Source organism: Ovis canadensis, chromosome 18, assembly GCF_042477335.2.
Source record: "Ovis canadensis isolate MfBH-ARS-UI-01 breed Bighorn chromosome 18, ARS-UI_OviCan_v2, whole genome shotgun sequence".
Classification (NCBI taxonomy): domain Eukaryota; kingdom Metazoa; phylum Chordata; class Mammalia; order Artiodactyla; family Bovidae; genus Ovis; species Ovis canadensis.
Window position 1 is genome coordinate 19,858,474 of NC_091262.1, and position 16,839 is coordinate 19,875,312.

General features: G+C 37.8%; 1 protein-coding gene across 4 annotated transcripts in view; it reads right to left on the reverse strand.

Annotated features, from left to right (window-relative positions):
* Positions 1 to 16,839, reverse strand: part of LRRC28 (leucine rich repeat containing 28) — a 201,738-nt gene that overhangs the window by 139,634 nt on the left and 45,265 nt on the right. The window lies entirely within an intron of this gene.

Below are 16,839 nucleotides of genomic sequence, written 5' to 3' on the forward strand. Positions count from 1 at the left end.
GAATGTCTCCAAAATAAACCTAAGTATTTATAGTCAGCCGATCTTTGAAAAAGGTACCAAGGTACCTCATCGAAGAAAGGATAGTCTTTTCAACAAACCACACTGAGACAAGTGAATATCTGGGACTCCCTGGTGGCTCGGTGGTAAAGAATTTGCCTGCATTCAGGAGATGCGGGTTCGATCCCTGGGTCAGAAAGATCCCCTAGAGGAGGAAATGGCAACCCACTCCAGTATTCTTGCCTGGGGAACCCTGTGGACAGAGGAGCCTGGCAGGCATGGGGTCACAAAAGAGTTGGACATGACTTAGCGACTAAACAACAACAACAAAAATATCTCAATTCTTACCTCATATTATATACAATAATTACCTTGAACTGGAACATAAACATAAATGTAATAGATAGAACTTTATCTAAAACTAATATAAGGAGCAGAAGAGAAAAATCTTTGTGATCCTAGGTTTGGCAAACTGTTCTTAAATATGACATCTCCAGCATAATCCATAAAACTGATACCCTGGGCTTCATCAAAGTGTAAAAAAGCTTTTTTGCTCTTCAAAAGATACTTTTAAGAAAATGAAAAGACAAGCCACAGACCAAAAGAATATATTTATAAATAATATTTTCTGATAAAGGATGTATATCCAGGCAAGAGCAGGAATCAGCAAACTTATCAGTAAAAGGTCATCTGATAAAATTTTAGGCTTTGTGAGCCAAACAGTCCCTGTCACAGCTACTCACCCTTGCCGCTGTGGCGCACTAGCAGCCACAAACAATCTGTAAATGAACGAGCATGGCTGTCTTCCAATAAAACTTTATTTACAAAATCAGGTGGAGGATCAGATTAGACCCGCAGGCCAGAGCTGCTGACCCTTGCTGTCTAGCATTCATTCCAGGTGATCTGATACTCATCCTATGAGGGCTATTTTACAACTCTGTTTGTTCTAGATTACAATCTGATAAAATTTTAAATCATCCTTACTTATAAACACAAAAATAAATCATGTCCCATGGAGAGACAATCCTCTGTTGTTGTGGGAAAAAGCCTCCGTTGGTTCCATCTGAATGTTAATTTCAATATTCTTGATCTATAAATGTGTCAGTTCTTTGGATCTTCCTTTGAACTGGTTATAACACCTTACCAGTTTCCTCATTAATAGGTTAAACAAAAACTTTAACACATTAAATTTTTTTATACCTACATGAGAGTCATAATCTATTTTGTGTGAAAATTATCCTTTAACATCAGAATATATAAAGCTGTAACAAAACCACTGGGTGGCTTTAAAACAACAGAAACTTATTTTTCCCTGTTTCAGAAGCTAAGGAGTCCAAGATCAAGATGCTGGCAGATTCAGTGTCTAGAGAGGGACCGCCCTCTCACTGACTGTGGAATTCTTACTGTAACTTCACTTGGTGAAAGGAGTGAGGAAGCTTATAAAGAGCCTCCTTTATAAGTGTTAGTCACTCAGTCATGTCTGACTCTGTGACTCCTCCAGGCAAGAATACTGGAGTCGGCTGCCATTCCCTTCTCCGGGGGAGCTTGCTGACCAGTGGGTTGAACCTGGGTTTCTTGTATTGCAGGCAGATTCTTTACCATCTGATCCATCAGAGAAGCCCCTCTTTTGTAAGGGCACAAATCTAGGTCATGAGGGCTCTGCCCTTATGACCTAATTACCTCCCAAAGGCCCCATTTTCCAGTAGCACCACTTGGGGGCTTAAGATTTTAAATAGGAATTTTACAAAGATACAGATGGATACTTAATCTTTAGTTATGAGGGAAACACAAAATAAAGCCACAGTGAGCTGACTATGTAGCCACTAGAATAGCCACAATTAAAAGACTGAAAATATCAAATGTTAGCAAGGATATAGAGGAACTGGAACTCTCATACTAACAAGTGGGAATAACTGTGGAAAATAGCGGTTTCTTTGAAAGTTAAAAATATAGTTATCATGCAATTCAGCAGTTCTACTCATATGTATTTACCTAGGAGAAAGGAAAACATAACCCCACAAAAAGCTTGTACACAAGTGTTCTTAGCAACATTATTCGTAACAGACCAAACTGAAAACAATCTAAATGGCTAATTACCTGGTCAGTAAACAAAATACGGCATATCCATACAGATATTACTCAATAATAAAAATAAACAACCTACTAAAACATAAAAGAATATGTTTTAAAAAACCCAAAACTATGCTAAGTATAAAATAAACCAGACAGGTAAGACTATATGTTACATGATTCCATTTTAATGAAATTTCTAGAAAAGGCAAAGGTACTTACAGGAAGAGAAACAAGATTAATAGTTGGATGAGGGTGACAACAGGGACTGGCAACAAACAGGTACTAGAGAATTTTCATAATAATGAATATATTCTAAAATTAGATTGCAATAATAGTTCCTCACTGTGTACATTTAATAAAATTCAAGAAACTGTGCATGTAAAATAATGCATTTTATATACTGAAATTACCTCATAAAGTTATTTCAAAAAAATCAATGGGAAATAGTTTAAATAAATTATTTACTCATCCTAGAAAAAAAATTACTGATACTGTCATAAAGTTTAAAAAGACATTGTTTAGAAGAATTTACAAAGTGATATGGAGGGGGAAAAGTTATATAACACACTTTGTAAATCAGTTCTAGATATTTCCCTGGAGATAAAGAAATCAAAGTTCTATTCCTTGCTTTACCATTTATATATCATAACTTTACATGTGTTTCTGATTTAGAAGTAGAAATGTCAACTCTGGATAGGAAATAAGCAGACATAATATGTAAAGCCTCATGGCCTGTTCTGTCGTATCTTTCAGCAGCAGAAGCAAGTTTTCAAGGCTGCCATTCTATACCTTTTATAAAATTAAATCTATAAGAATCAGTATAAATTAACGATGTTGGATATTAGGGAGAGAAGCAATATCAGAACCTGTGAAGTTAAAACCCATCTACTATATTAGATACAGGACATGGGTATAGAAAATGGAGAAGTAGGGATCAAGTAACATCAGTTTTATAGGCTTTTGTTTTATTTAAAGCCGTAGTTCATAAAGCTCCATGGAATTCTAGGTATGGGAAACTTAAAATAGTTTTATCTATTAAGTTCAAAAACAACTTCACAGGATATCATAGGCAAACCAAGAACATTCAACTGAAAACAATGTATGGAGACTGGCATCTAGGTGTACAGAATAGGCAAAATTACTACTAATTGTCGGTTTACAGATCTGATTTGATTTACTATAGTAAGAACTTCCAAAGACAGATTAAAACTTTCCTTTTCCTTGTATTTAAAATTAACAGTATTCTATAGCCTGTATTTCATATATCATTCACTAGATACAAGCATTTGGTTCTTAAATTGCTGGATAATATAGGGACTTGATCGCAGAAGGCAATGGCAACCCACTCCAGTACTCTTGCCTGGAAAATCCCATGGATGGAGTAGCCTGGAAGGCTGCAGTCCATGGGGTCGCTGAGGGTCGGACACGACTGAGCGACTTCACTTTCACTTTTCACTTTCCTGCACTGGAGAAGGAAATGGCAACCCACTCCAGTGTTCTTGCCTGGAGAATCCCAGGGACGGGGAGCCTGATGGGCTGCCGTCTATGGGGTCGCACAGAGTCAGACATGACTGAAGTGACTTAGCAGCAGCATAGGGACTTGATAAGTGTAAAATATATATTCAATTATGCCATGGATCACTTCTCTTTAAGCGAAAAAGTCACGGAAATTTACCTCTGAAGACCCCTTTCCTGGCTATAAAGACTGTAAAACAACACCTCCACGTACACAAGCCAGTATTAGTGGTTCTTCCCGCATTGGTTATGCACTGATACAGAAAAACTGCCTCACATTTTCAAATGTGTAGTAATCAGCCTCCTAGTGACCTCAGGGAACAGAACTGCACCACAAAAGTCATAATTTGGGTTTGGGATATATACAACAACATGAATAACTATGCACACTTAAAAAAAATGCTTTCCTAGACTTTGGAGGTCCAGTGGTTAAGAATCCACCTGCCAATGTGGGGTACACGGGTTTGATCCCTCGTCCCTTCCCACAGGAAGATTCCACGTGCAGCTGGGCCACTAAGCCAGAGCACCACAACTACTGAGCTCACGCTCTAGAGTCCATGTGCCACAACCACTGAAGCTCCGCAAGAGCAGCCACCGCACTGAGAAGCCTGCCAACGCAACCAGAGAGCAGCCCTGTACACCACAACCAGAGAAAGCCTCTGCGCGCAGCAATGAAGACAGCAGAGCCCAAAAAATGTTTTAATAAATAAATGTTAAAAAAAACACTTCCAATGTGTATTTGCTCTGCTTTAGATTACACATCTTTTTCAAAGCATCAAAGGAAAAATTTTAAGAATATTTCTTTGGTTAATTGAAGATTTAATAATTAAAATTTTAGTCATTTTACTTATAAGAAACTTGTACTTTCCTTCATAAAAATGAATACTGCTATTTTTAAAAGAGGTAAAAATGGATGAGGGAAAGAATAATTCTGAGATCTATTATTCTAAATATCTACATATCTTTCAGCTATTTTCTTCCAACAAGCTTTTGTGTTAGGACCTAAATGCATGTGTAAATATGACTCCTACAAAACCACTGTTACTCCTAAAAAGAAACTGATAATAAGATGTTAATATTGGTACTATAAATTCATAATAAAGTGATGAATACCAAACTATTAAAACTAAAAATAAAAAAGTCATCAAAACAGATCTGCCAGAGTTTGATTCTCTTTCAGAATAAGTCAGGAGCAGGGAAGTCAGCAAATCTAGCTAGGAAGTAGAAGGGATATATGATCACCTTTCATCACTTCCATAGCCACTATTTTGATTTCAAATTTTCTTCAGTTCAGTTCAGTTCAGTAGCTCAGTCGTGTCTGACTCTTTGCAACCCCATGAACTGTAGCACACCAGGCCTCCCTGTCCATCACCAACTCCCAGAGTTCACCCAAACCCATGTCCATCGAGTCGATGATGCCATCCAACCATCGCATCCTCTGTCGTCCCCTTCTCCTCCTGCCCTCAATCTTTCCCAGCATCAGAGTCTTTTCCAATGAGTCAGCTCTTTGCATCAGGTGGCCAAAGTATTGGAGTTTTAGCTTCAGCATCAGTCCTTCCAATGAACACCCAGGACTGATCTCCTTTAGGATGGACTGGTTGGATCTCCTTGCAGTCCAAGGGACTCTCAAGGGTCTTCTCCAACACCACAGTTCAAAAGCATCAATTCTTTGGCACTCAGCTTTCTTCACAGTCCAACTCACATCCATACATGACCACTGGGAAAACCATAGCCTTGACCAGACGGACCTTTGTTGACAAAGTAATGTCTCTGCTTTTTAACATGCTGTCTAGGTTGGTCATAACTTTCCTTCCAAGGAGTAAGCATCTTTTAATTTCATGGCTGCAATCACCATCTGCAGTGATTTTGGAGCCCAGAAAAATAAAGTCAGCCACTGTCTCCCCATCTATCTGCCATGAAGTGATGGGACCGGATGCCATGATCTCAGTTTTCTGAATGTTGAGGTTCAAGCCAACCTTTTCATTCTCCTCTTTCACTACTTTATAAATACACAATAAAAACTAAAACAAACTGCTCAAAAACATTAATGCATCTGCTTAAAATGGTGATTTTTTTAAAAAGAAATCATTAAAAAAATTAAACAAAAGGGCGGAGGCAGGGGGAGTTTTTAACAAACTAAATTTTGTTTACTTCTCATTACACCAATCCTTGGCAAATCATAAAGGTTTTTGCGCACTAAGACAATCATTAATTTTAAAATTACCTGCAGAACAGACAATCTGATTTAAATTAAAACCTTTAACATTATAGAACATAATTTACATAAGAAGCAATAAGCATGGTCAAATGACATATAAAAAATAAAACAAAATACATATTGAAGACATTACTTTTTAAGAAATACCAATTTCAGCACATCATCTATACTCTGCCAGCTAATTTTTCTCCACAATTAAAATGAAACCATAATTTTCTCATTATGTCACAAAACAACAATATATTGAAATCAAGGTAGAAAAATCAATTAAAACCATAAAATAACCATTAAAATATAATCTTTGTTTACATATCTAACACTTGCCTTTTCCAAAGATTGCTCAATAAATGCAATATATCAAATCACTCTATTAAGAAAAACATGCTTAATACTTGAAGTCCTTTAGTAAGACTGAATTATAAACCCAAGTTTTGCCAAAATATAAAAAGGTGTGATAGAAATTGCTGCATACCACCTTCAAAATACTGCAAGTTGATTTGAATTTAAAAATACATTAAATAAAAATGCCTGAATTCTCATTAATAGCTTGCATTGAAGAAAACACATTTGTAAGTTCTCAAGAAAGTTTATTCCAAAAGATTATGAACACTTTTATAATCATCAGGCTTTTTTTTCTTTTAATATTCCTAATTCCTGGTCTTCATAATAAACAAATGCTTATGAACCCAATATGGGCTTCTAGTCTGGCAACCACACACTTCTCACAAATTATTTCAATAAAAGATTTTAATTGGAGATGTAGTTTGCCAAATCTGTATTTTAGAAAGATAATCCTGAAAATAGTGTACAGGATAGACTATGAGCTAGATACACTTCAAAGACAAAATAATGGAAAATATTCAACCCCATGCCATTTGCTCTTGCACACCGTGTAAACAGCTCGGTCCCTCACATCATGCCTGACTTCTTTTGAATCTCTCCACTGACTTCAGTATTGTTTCAAGGTTCCCATACAGCACCAAGCTGGTAATACACCATGGTGTAACTGCATACAGAAAGGGAAAACACTGCATGTGAAGTGAATTTGGAAGCATTCTCCTTAAAAGACTTCAAATTAGATCACTGCTATCACATTAGCTGCTTTGAAATTTTTTCACAAAGGAATGGCCCATGGAAAGGAATTCAACAGCATGATTGATGGGAGAGGCTTTCCAACTTTTCTCTTTTTTCCCTTTTCTCTGAGGGACCAACTTTTCTCCTTTTGCCTTTTTAAAAAGTATCACCAGAATAAACTTTTGTGTTTCTGACATTTGGCAAGTTTTCTACCACTTCCCCTCACACCTTACCTTAAAAGGAGTACTTTCTGTATTTTTTTGTACTGAGAAGGATGCATGGCCCAGAAAACAAATTCTTTTTCTTTTAGAAGAATTTTAATGGTCATTTTTATTCTAAGACTTTTACATAATTTTCAAACTTGTAAAAGTTTTAAAATATAATTTAGAAGTTTTAACTCTGTTTGTAACCAAATTTTATAATATGTAATATTACTGACAGAAATTTATTCTGATTTAATCTGTTTTATCTAATCTAGTACACTAAATAATTTTATGTAAAAGTCTGAACTGAAAAATCTATGTATTATTATAAAGTTACTAATATACATTTAACTATTAATATATACGATAAAGTGCTGTGTGTATGCCATGTGCTCAGTTGTATTTGACTCCTTGTGACCCCATGGACTATAGCCTCCCATGCTCCTCTGTCCATGGGACTCTCCAGGCAAGAATACTGAAGCGGGTTGCCACTCCCTTCTCCAGGGGAACTTCCCGGCCCAGGGACCAAACCCAGGTCTCCCACATTGCAGGCAGATTCTTTACCATTTGAGCCACCAGGGAAGTCCTACCTGCGAGCCAGACTAATTAAGTAGCTTGTATGTCTATAAAAGACACTTATATACACATATTCAGAACAGCTTCTGAATATGAGTTTAGCACTCTGGTGGACAATTTATTCATTTATTCACTGGTCATCTAGCAAACTGAGGGTGGGTAGATTTTAGCCTTATTAGCTGTCAAACTAGATTCCTGAACCACTTGGCATTATATCAAGATAATGACCAGTTACTAGCACAATCAATACTTCTTTCTCTCTTCTCTACCTAGTCTCTTCCCCGGAAGTTAACAGTTTAAACTATTCAACAATAAAATATTACAAGCTCCTTTGAAGCCTGGCTCTAGATTTTGGTATCTCTTCACTGTCCCCACTTCCTCTAGGACACAGAACATATTTGGAGCCAACAAATACTTTTTTGTTGAGTAGGTGAAACAGTAAATGCCCCAGGTCATGCAGCTAATCCTACCAAATAGAAAGTCTATTTACATATATTGCTGACTATACTTACACAGCCTGGTAACACCAGAGGGGACTCTACCAGATTGATCAATTACATTTTTTAGTGAGAAAAGTGCTAGCTAGCTATTTTGTCAGTACTGATGTGGAATCATGGAAAAGTTGTTTCACTAGGAAGGTGAATCACTCTGAATTGCTATGGCATCCACCCAAGGAGGGTAATACAGGGGTGAACAACCTTGATTATTTGGTGGCAGGTGGCACAATTAGAGACTTCCCTGGTGGCTCAGACAGTAAAGCGTCTGTCTACAATGCGGGAGATCTGGGTTCGAGCCCTGGGTTGGGAAGATCCCCTGGAGAAGGAAATGGCAAACCACTCCAGTACTGCTACCTGGAAAATCCCATGGACAGAGGAGCCTGGTAGGCTACAGCCCATGGGGTCACAAAGAGTCAGACACGACTGAGCGACTGACACAGTTAGATCCTTTGTGTTTTGAAGATTCAAGACGAGAACTGCTCTCTTCTCCCTTTGAGCTGACCACTGAAGAAGGGAGGGTGAGCACAGGCACGGTGAAACCAGGGCTGACCCAGTGCTCCTGGGACCCCCTATCAATCCTGGAAGCCATGACCCACAGACGCAAACGTGGAGCCCTCTGACCAGGCTTGTATCCGCAGAAGGGTCAGCAACTCTGAGAAGTCACAGCAGCCCGCACGACTATCAGTCAGACTGCACCAATGAAGTCTCAACGGTAGGGCAGCAAGCAACGGGGGAGGCTGTAGCATGACCAGGCTTCCTGTCCTCTGCAGGAAGAAGGCTCATCTACAGCTCCTGACTGCCAGCGATGAGCATAAAGATTTCAGAATAACTTAGGCGGCAACAGGACAAATCTAAGAAGAGATACTAAATTTCATTCCAATAAAGCAACAGAGGCTTAACCAGAAGAAAAATAAATTTTAAGTAGAAAATGATAAACTTGACCATACTTGAGGCTTGAGTTTTAGAACAATTCCTGCTACTTATATGTAGTATGTTGCATGCTTTTATCCATTTAAGTATAACATAGATTGCTTCAGCGTTTTCAATTTGGGCTAAAAATCTTTCCTTTTTTGGTATACAAAACAACTTTTTAAGGACAAAATCATTTCAGAGAAACAAGCTGATTTATCATGCCAGATGTAAGCAACAACTTTTCTGACTCTTAGTTACATATTGGGGTTTGTTTGTTACCATATTCTTCTCTCGTGGGAATTCACAGAAGGTTTACAGTGAATCACAAAAGCATCAGGATTTTCTTGACAATCAAGGGATAGCTGGTTTTTCTGACTCTTCTAATATCCATTTGCTTTTGTGGCCAATAGTGAGTCATAAGGTATTTGGCAAATAGCTCTGCACTGATGGAAATCTTTCTCCAGAAATCCTTTATTTGTAAGTGTGTCGTACTTCCCTTCATAACAGATCACGTAGTTTTACTTAAGTCAGACTAGGCTTTTGGAAGAAAATGAGTTTAAATTTATTCTTCTGTAACAAACAATGATATAGTTTTGATACTAGACGTGGGAGAATGCAAGATATAAATGTTTCAATGGCTTACAAGTTATATAAAAGAATACAGGTAAACAATCAGATGGGAAATCAAAGAACATCTAATAGGATTTTCACTTCCAGATATGACAAGGTCACTACACCAGACTTGCTTCCAACCAAAATACAGCAATACAACTAGTCAAAAATAAATGAGAAAACTGTTTTCAAGTAACAGACAGGAAACAAAGGACTCTGATCACTGAAATAGGGAAATACCCCTTGTGTCCCAACCTGGACAAGGCTTTCTTGGCCACAAAACAGGGAGGGGGAACCCAAGTGGAACACTGCAGTCTCACAGTGCTGAAGGTCACAGTTTGGGAGTTTAAGCAGCTAGAAAATGCAAGACAAGGTACTAAAGAGGAAAAAGCTGTGAGAGAGTGAAAGGCTTAATAAATAAAATACTCGAGAGCACAAAAGAAGTTACTGCAGTAGAAGACAGATAAACAGAAAAAAATGTGGGGCAGAAAACTATATAGAGAAAAATAATCAGAAACTTTCCAATTTGGGAATCAAGAAAAGCCTATGCAGGATAAATGTAAAAAGTCCTATATTATGGCACATCATACATAAACTGCTGACAACAAAGATAAAGAGAAAATATCTAATGTAGCCATAGGAAAACACACATATGGGATAACAAAACTACAAATTACAACTGACTTCTCATTAGAAACAATGAGGTCAGAAAACAATGAAAGGTTGTCTTTAAGAGTGCTTAGAAAAAAACTATCTTGTCAACCCAGAATCCTGTATCTCGAGAAAACATCCTTAAAAGTCCAAGATGAAATAAAGAACATTTTCACAAAAAGAGAAATGATCAGAGTTCATTGCCAGGAGAATTGCACTCTAAGAAATATTTTTAAAAGTACTTTAGGCTGAAGAGAAATAATACCAAAAAAGAGATCTACAAGAAGGAATAGAGTACAGGAAATGGTAAATAATGGGTAAATACAAAGAACACCTTTTTTTTAAAATTGTGATTCCCCTTAGAGACAACTGATTTTTGCAAAATAAACATACTGTAGGGTCCATAAGTATATAGAGATAAAATACACGGTACAGTAACACAAAGGCAGGAGGGTGAATGGAAGTATGCCGTTGGAAGGTTCTTAAAATTTATATTAAGTGGTACAATATCCCAAGTAAGCTGTAGTAAGTTAAGGGTGCATACTGTAAATTCTGAAGAAAAACCTAAACTTTTCTTCTAAAGTAGAGGAAATAAAATGGAACACTGAAACATACTCAAGTAATCCAAAAGAAGACAAAAAGGAGGTAGAGAAAGAAAGGCAGGGGGAAACAAAAACCAAACTGCGATAGCCTGTGAGGGAGGAGAACTCAATTCCAATAAGAAAACAGAAAGTCAAGGGAGTTGTCACTTAAACCCAAACCATGAAAAGAAACTGGAAAAGCTACATAATTACAGCTTTTAAAATTTGTCAGAGACTGAGAACACCCAGAAACCTGAATCAACCCCAAAAAGTGATAAGCATATTTTAAAAGAGAAGACATTCCCAGTTGCTAACACACTTGACTGTAATAGGAGGATAACGAATCTGCCACAGACAAGGGTTAGAGAGAAAGCAGTCTAACTGCTTTGAAGGGCTATACATGGACTGGCACACTAGCATATAATCCAGAGGAGCCACAGACACAGGGAGAGGTGGCATGAACTACCTGTGACCCCCGCCCCCAACCACACACACACTCACAAACTCTTTCCCACTAGCCTTCACCAAAAATGGGGGCAAGGGAAGAGAGTTGAGATCATCTCCACCAAACCTTCCAGGCTTTGAGCTGAGGAAAGCCTGAAATGGAAGATAACAGGAAAGCCAAGAGAAACTTTGCAGAGGCAAGACCCACTTTTAGAGAACAGGGCTGCCATACACAGACCAGCGACTGGGCAGCAAGGCTACTACAGCTTTCAAGGCACAGAAAGCAAGGGACAGAACTAGAAAGCAGAGAGAATTCTTCAACAACCTAATAGCGCCGCTGGTCTGTAAAGCAGGGAGACACCGCCTGCAATTCAGAAAGATTTGGAATACCCCACAAATATATTAGAAGGTGCTCAATACCCCTAGTCAAGAGGGAAGGACAAATTCAGTTAAATACAAATTAAAGCAACTCAATACAACTTCTCTATTCCTATAGTTAAACAAAGCCAAATACTAGCAAAAAAAGATAATATCAAATACTAGCAAACATTCGGAGTAACTAGAACTCTCATCTATTTCCATGAGAAGCATAAAATGGTATTAATATAACCACTTAACAAACACATGAAAAGATGCTCAACATTACTCATTATCAGAGAAATGCAAATCAAAACCACAATGAGGTACTATCTCACACTGGTCAGAAGCTGCCATCAAAAAGTCTACTACTAAGTCGCTTCAGTCGTGTCCGACTGTGTGACCCCATAGACAGCAGCCCACCAGGCTCCCCCGTCCCTGGGATTCTCCAGGCAAGAACACTGGAGTGGGTTGCCATTTCCTTCTCCGATGCATGAAAGTGAAAAGTGAAAGTGAAGTAGCTCAGTCGTGTCTGACTCCTAGTGACCCCATGGACTGCAGCCCACCAGGCCCCTCCGTCCATGGGATTTTCCAGGCAAGAGTACTGGAGGGGGTTGCCATTGCCTTCTCTGAAAAGTCTGTAAGCAATAAATGCTGGAGAGGGTGTGGAGAAAAGGGAACCCTCTTACACTGTTGGTGGGAATACAAACTAGTACAGCCACTATGGAGAACAGTGTGGAGATTCCTTAAAAAACTGGAAATAGAACTGCCTTATGACCCAGCAATCCCACTGCTGGGCATACACACCGAGGAAACCAGAATTGAAAGAGACACGTGTACCCCAATGTTCATCGCAGCACTGTTTATAATAGCCAGGACATGGAAGCAACCTAGATGTCCATGAACGGATGGATAAGAAAGCTGTGGTACATATACACAATGGAATACAATACAGCTATTAAAAAGAACACATTTGAATCAGTTCTAATGAGGTGGATGAAACTGGAGCCTATTATACAGAGTGAAGTAAGCCAGAAAGAAAAATACCAATACAGTATACTAATGCATATTTATGGAATTTAGGAAGATGGTAACAACGACCCTATATGAGAGACAGCAAGAGACCCAGATGTAAAGAACAAACTTTTGGACTCTGTGGGAGAAGGCAGCGAGTGTGGGATGATTTGAGAAAAAAGCACTGAATCATGTATATTACTATATGTGAAATAGATGACCAGTTCAAGTTTGACACATGAAGCAGGGCACTCAAAGCCGGTGCACTGGGACAACCCTGAGGGATGGGATGGGGAGGGAGGTTCAGGATGTAGGGACACATGTACACCCATGGCTGATTCATGTCAATGTATGGCAAAAACCACCACAATATTGTAAAGTAATTAGCCTCCAATTAAAATAAATAATTTTTTTAATGAAAAACAAAAAACTGCTGGGCAATTTCTTAAAGTTAAACATATACCTATATTATGTATCACATTTCCCCTAAAAGATATTTACCCAAGAGAAATGAAAATGTAAATCCATAAAAAGTCTTATACAAGAATGTCTATAGGGATTCAGGCGGTGTTAGTGGTAAGGAAGCCGCCTGCCAATGCAGGAGATGTAAGAGATGTGGGTTTGATCCCTGGGTCGGGAAGATGCCCTGGAGGAGGGCATGGCAACCCACTCCAGTCTTCTTGCCTGGAGAATCCCATGGACAGAGGGGCCTGGCTACTTATGGTCCACAGGGTTGCAAAGCGTCAGATGTGGACACGATTGAAGCAACTTAGCATGCATGCATGCATATTAGTTTTATTGATAACAGCCCAAAATGAGAAAAAAACTGACATGTCCATTAAGAGGAAAACAAGTTACAAAGGGCAGTTTATACAATGGCATTCTGCTCTGCAAGAAACAGATGAGGAACTACGGACACATACAACAGCATGGATGCGTCCGGAAACCTTTATTCTGAGCGACAGTCAAACAGAGAATTCCATGTCCCCATTTATTTTATTTTCAACAAGAGATGAAATTAATCTACAGTAAGAGAAATCAGAATAGAGTTTGCCTATAGCAAACATTGACTAGAAATGGTGTAAGAGAACCCTCTGGAGTAATGGAAATGTTCTGTATCTCAAATAAGATGCTGTTTACATGAGTACATACATTTGTCAAAACTCAGGGCTATAAACTTGAGCAATTCACTGTATGTCAATTTTATCCTAATTTTTAAAAAACTTTAAGAAAGTGAGGATAAAAACATGAAGAACAAAAGAAAAATATAAGAGAGGATAAATCCATGATTAATTGTTAAAGTTAGGTATTGGATATATAAGGGCATATTATTCTATTCTGCTTAAAATTTACCATAAAAAAAAGGTTTTTTAAAAGGCAACTGAATAATAATGTATTATTTATTTGAGTTTGCTAAGAGAGTAATCTCAAGTGTTTGAACCTCACATACAAATGGTAATTGAGAGGTGAAGTGAAAGTGAAGTTGCTTAGTTGTGTCCCAACTCTTTGCGACCCCATGGACTGCAGCCTGCCAGGCTCCTCTGTCCATGGGATTTTCCAGGCAACAGTACTGGAGTGGGCTGCCATTTCCTTCTCCAGGGGAAGACCCAGGGATCAAACCCAGGTCTCCTGCATTGTAGGCAGATGCTTTTCACTGTCTGAGACACCAGGGAAGTCATTGAGAGGTGACAAATACATTAATTAGTTTGACTATAGTAATTATTTCACAATACATACATATGTCAAAATATAACACTGTCCATTTTAAATATATACAATTTTTACTTATGCAAAATAAAAATCAAGCCTTTGGGGAAGCTATTTTATATGGAGCTCTTTGGGTGGCAATTCACAGAAGCCAATTAGAGCTAGCTTAAGCACAGTTTATGGGCCTAAACGGGGCTTCCCGGGTAGCTCAGATGGTAAAGAATCTGCCAGCAATGCAGGAGACCCGGCTTTGATCCCTGGGTCCAGAAGATCTCCTGGAGAAGGGAATGGCAACCCACTTCGGTATTCTTGCCTGGAGAACTCAATGAACAGACCATGGGATCACAAAGAGTCGGACTCAACTGAGCAACTAACACTTCACTTCATGGGGCTTAAGAACAGAATCAGTGACTGGGAAATTAGAAAAAACTTAGAAAGTCTCTGACTCCATCTTCTTTGGAGGTATCTACTTCATCTTTTTCTCTCTGTTTTCCTGCCCACATGGCTACTACCAGATTCCACAAGGTTACATAGCATGTGTAGAAGCCCAGAGAGCAAAGAGTGCCTGGTTTCCTTTCTCACCCTCCTCTGTTCTCTCGTTTCTCTTTGCTTCTCCCCTACAGTCTCTTTCAAAATGCCCAGGAAGAGAACTGGTCTCACTTGGATTACCTACGCCAGGATCAATGAACTGTGGAGAGAAAGCAACGTACAAGGTAGAAAAACGGCAGTACTCTGGAACCCAATAGCAGGGGGAAAGGGGCATTCCCAAAGAATGGGTACTGACAAACAATCCAAGGGAACCAACTATATGAGTCATGGGCCTGTTTGAGAAATTCATAAACACACTGGACCTTCTTTAAAGCAATATGTACATAGTCACAAACACCAAACTGTCCATACAATTTGAGGGCATTCATGAAGCCCCTGTAATCCATTCTTAGATACTAATTTTAAAACTATTAGCCATTTAGATATTATAAATGTTTCAAATACTGCTCTCAAATTTTTAAATTTTAAATACTGAATGTGAAATCACATCCAAAGGTTTTTCAACTACAAATACAACACACATAATAAAGTATTAAGTCTTTCACATACATGTAACATATAAGACTATACCAATAGCATGGAACAGGTACTAACAGAAGAGGCTAACAGATATCAACTGGAGGCTACCATCATTAAATGGACACCATATGGCAATTCCTCACATTTTTTACTACAGTTGAAATACTTTTCCATAGTATGTCCCTAATGATTGGGTACACTTGGTAGATGTGTACCAAGCCCCTCTCCCATTCAAATCATAACACTGAAATTACCTCAAAAATTAGTAAGATCTAGAGCATTGTATTTATGATGGCCCAGAAAAAAAACAAAAACTATATACATAGCTTAACCAAAAGTTTCTACTCAAAATACATAGATACTACTGTATGTCATTTTACTTAAGACAAGCAAAAACCAACACAAGCAACAGAAATAAGCTAGGGAGATAAAATCAGAAGTAAATGCTTCAATCTACTATGAAACAGGTGAAATATAAATTTTAAATTACATGAAGGTAGCCAGGAAATCTATACCCTCCACTTGTTATTAGGAAGCAGTCAATGACATTATTAGTATACCCTTAACCTCCGAGTATATAATGAAAGGAAATGGCTACATTTTACCACAAAATGTTCTACATTACAGGAAAAAACAGAAGAATAGAACACAAAGAACAATGTTGTAATAGAGAGTTGTGTTACTCGTACATTCTTTAAACGTACAGAAAAAGGTGCTTATGAACACAGTATTATAGCCGTGCACTTTGATTCTATAACATATCTTTTATGAATTTCATATTTGAAAATACAATCAAATCTAAAATATTCAGTGTTATATACATCATTCTGACTCTATATCTTATATAAGCTGATATATAAAAATATTCTGAAAATATAAAGTATATCTTTGCTGATACATTTTCTATACAATCTCTGAAAGAGAATCTAATTTCCTGAGTATGTGAATACATAAACTTGATGAAATCAAGCTTCAAGATGAAGCACCATTGAGTCTGATTACATACAACAAAATTTAAAGCAAAGATCATACTCCTACACCATATTAAAATTTTTTGTACTAAGCAGAGTTATAAAAAGTAAGACACTTTAAATGAGGTTAAAAAAATATTTTTTAAGCAGAGTTAACTGCTATACTAATACCATTTTTGTATACAATATTGAATGCATATATTAAAGTCGGCACATAAATTCTAAAAATTAATCAACTACTGTTTCAATTAGAAATTTCTGTACTTGAAAAACTTTGGAGAAAGTATTCTTTAAATTATAAATTCATTCATGGATTTAACATGAGTAATTTTTAACAGCTTCATATATCCCTGAAGTTCTAAGGCAGGT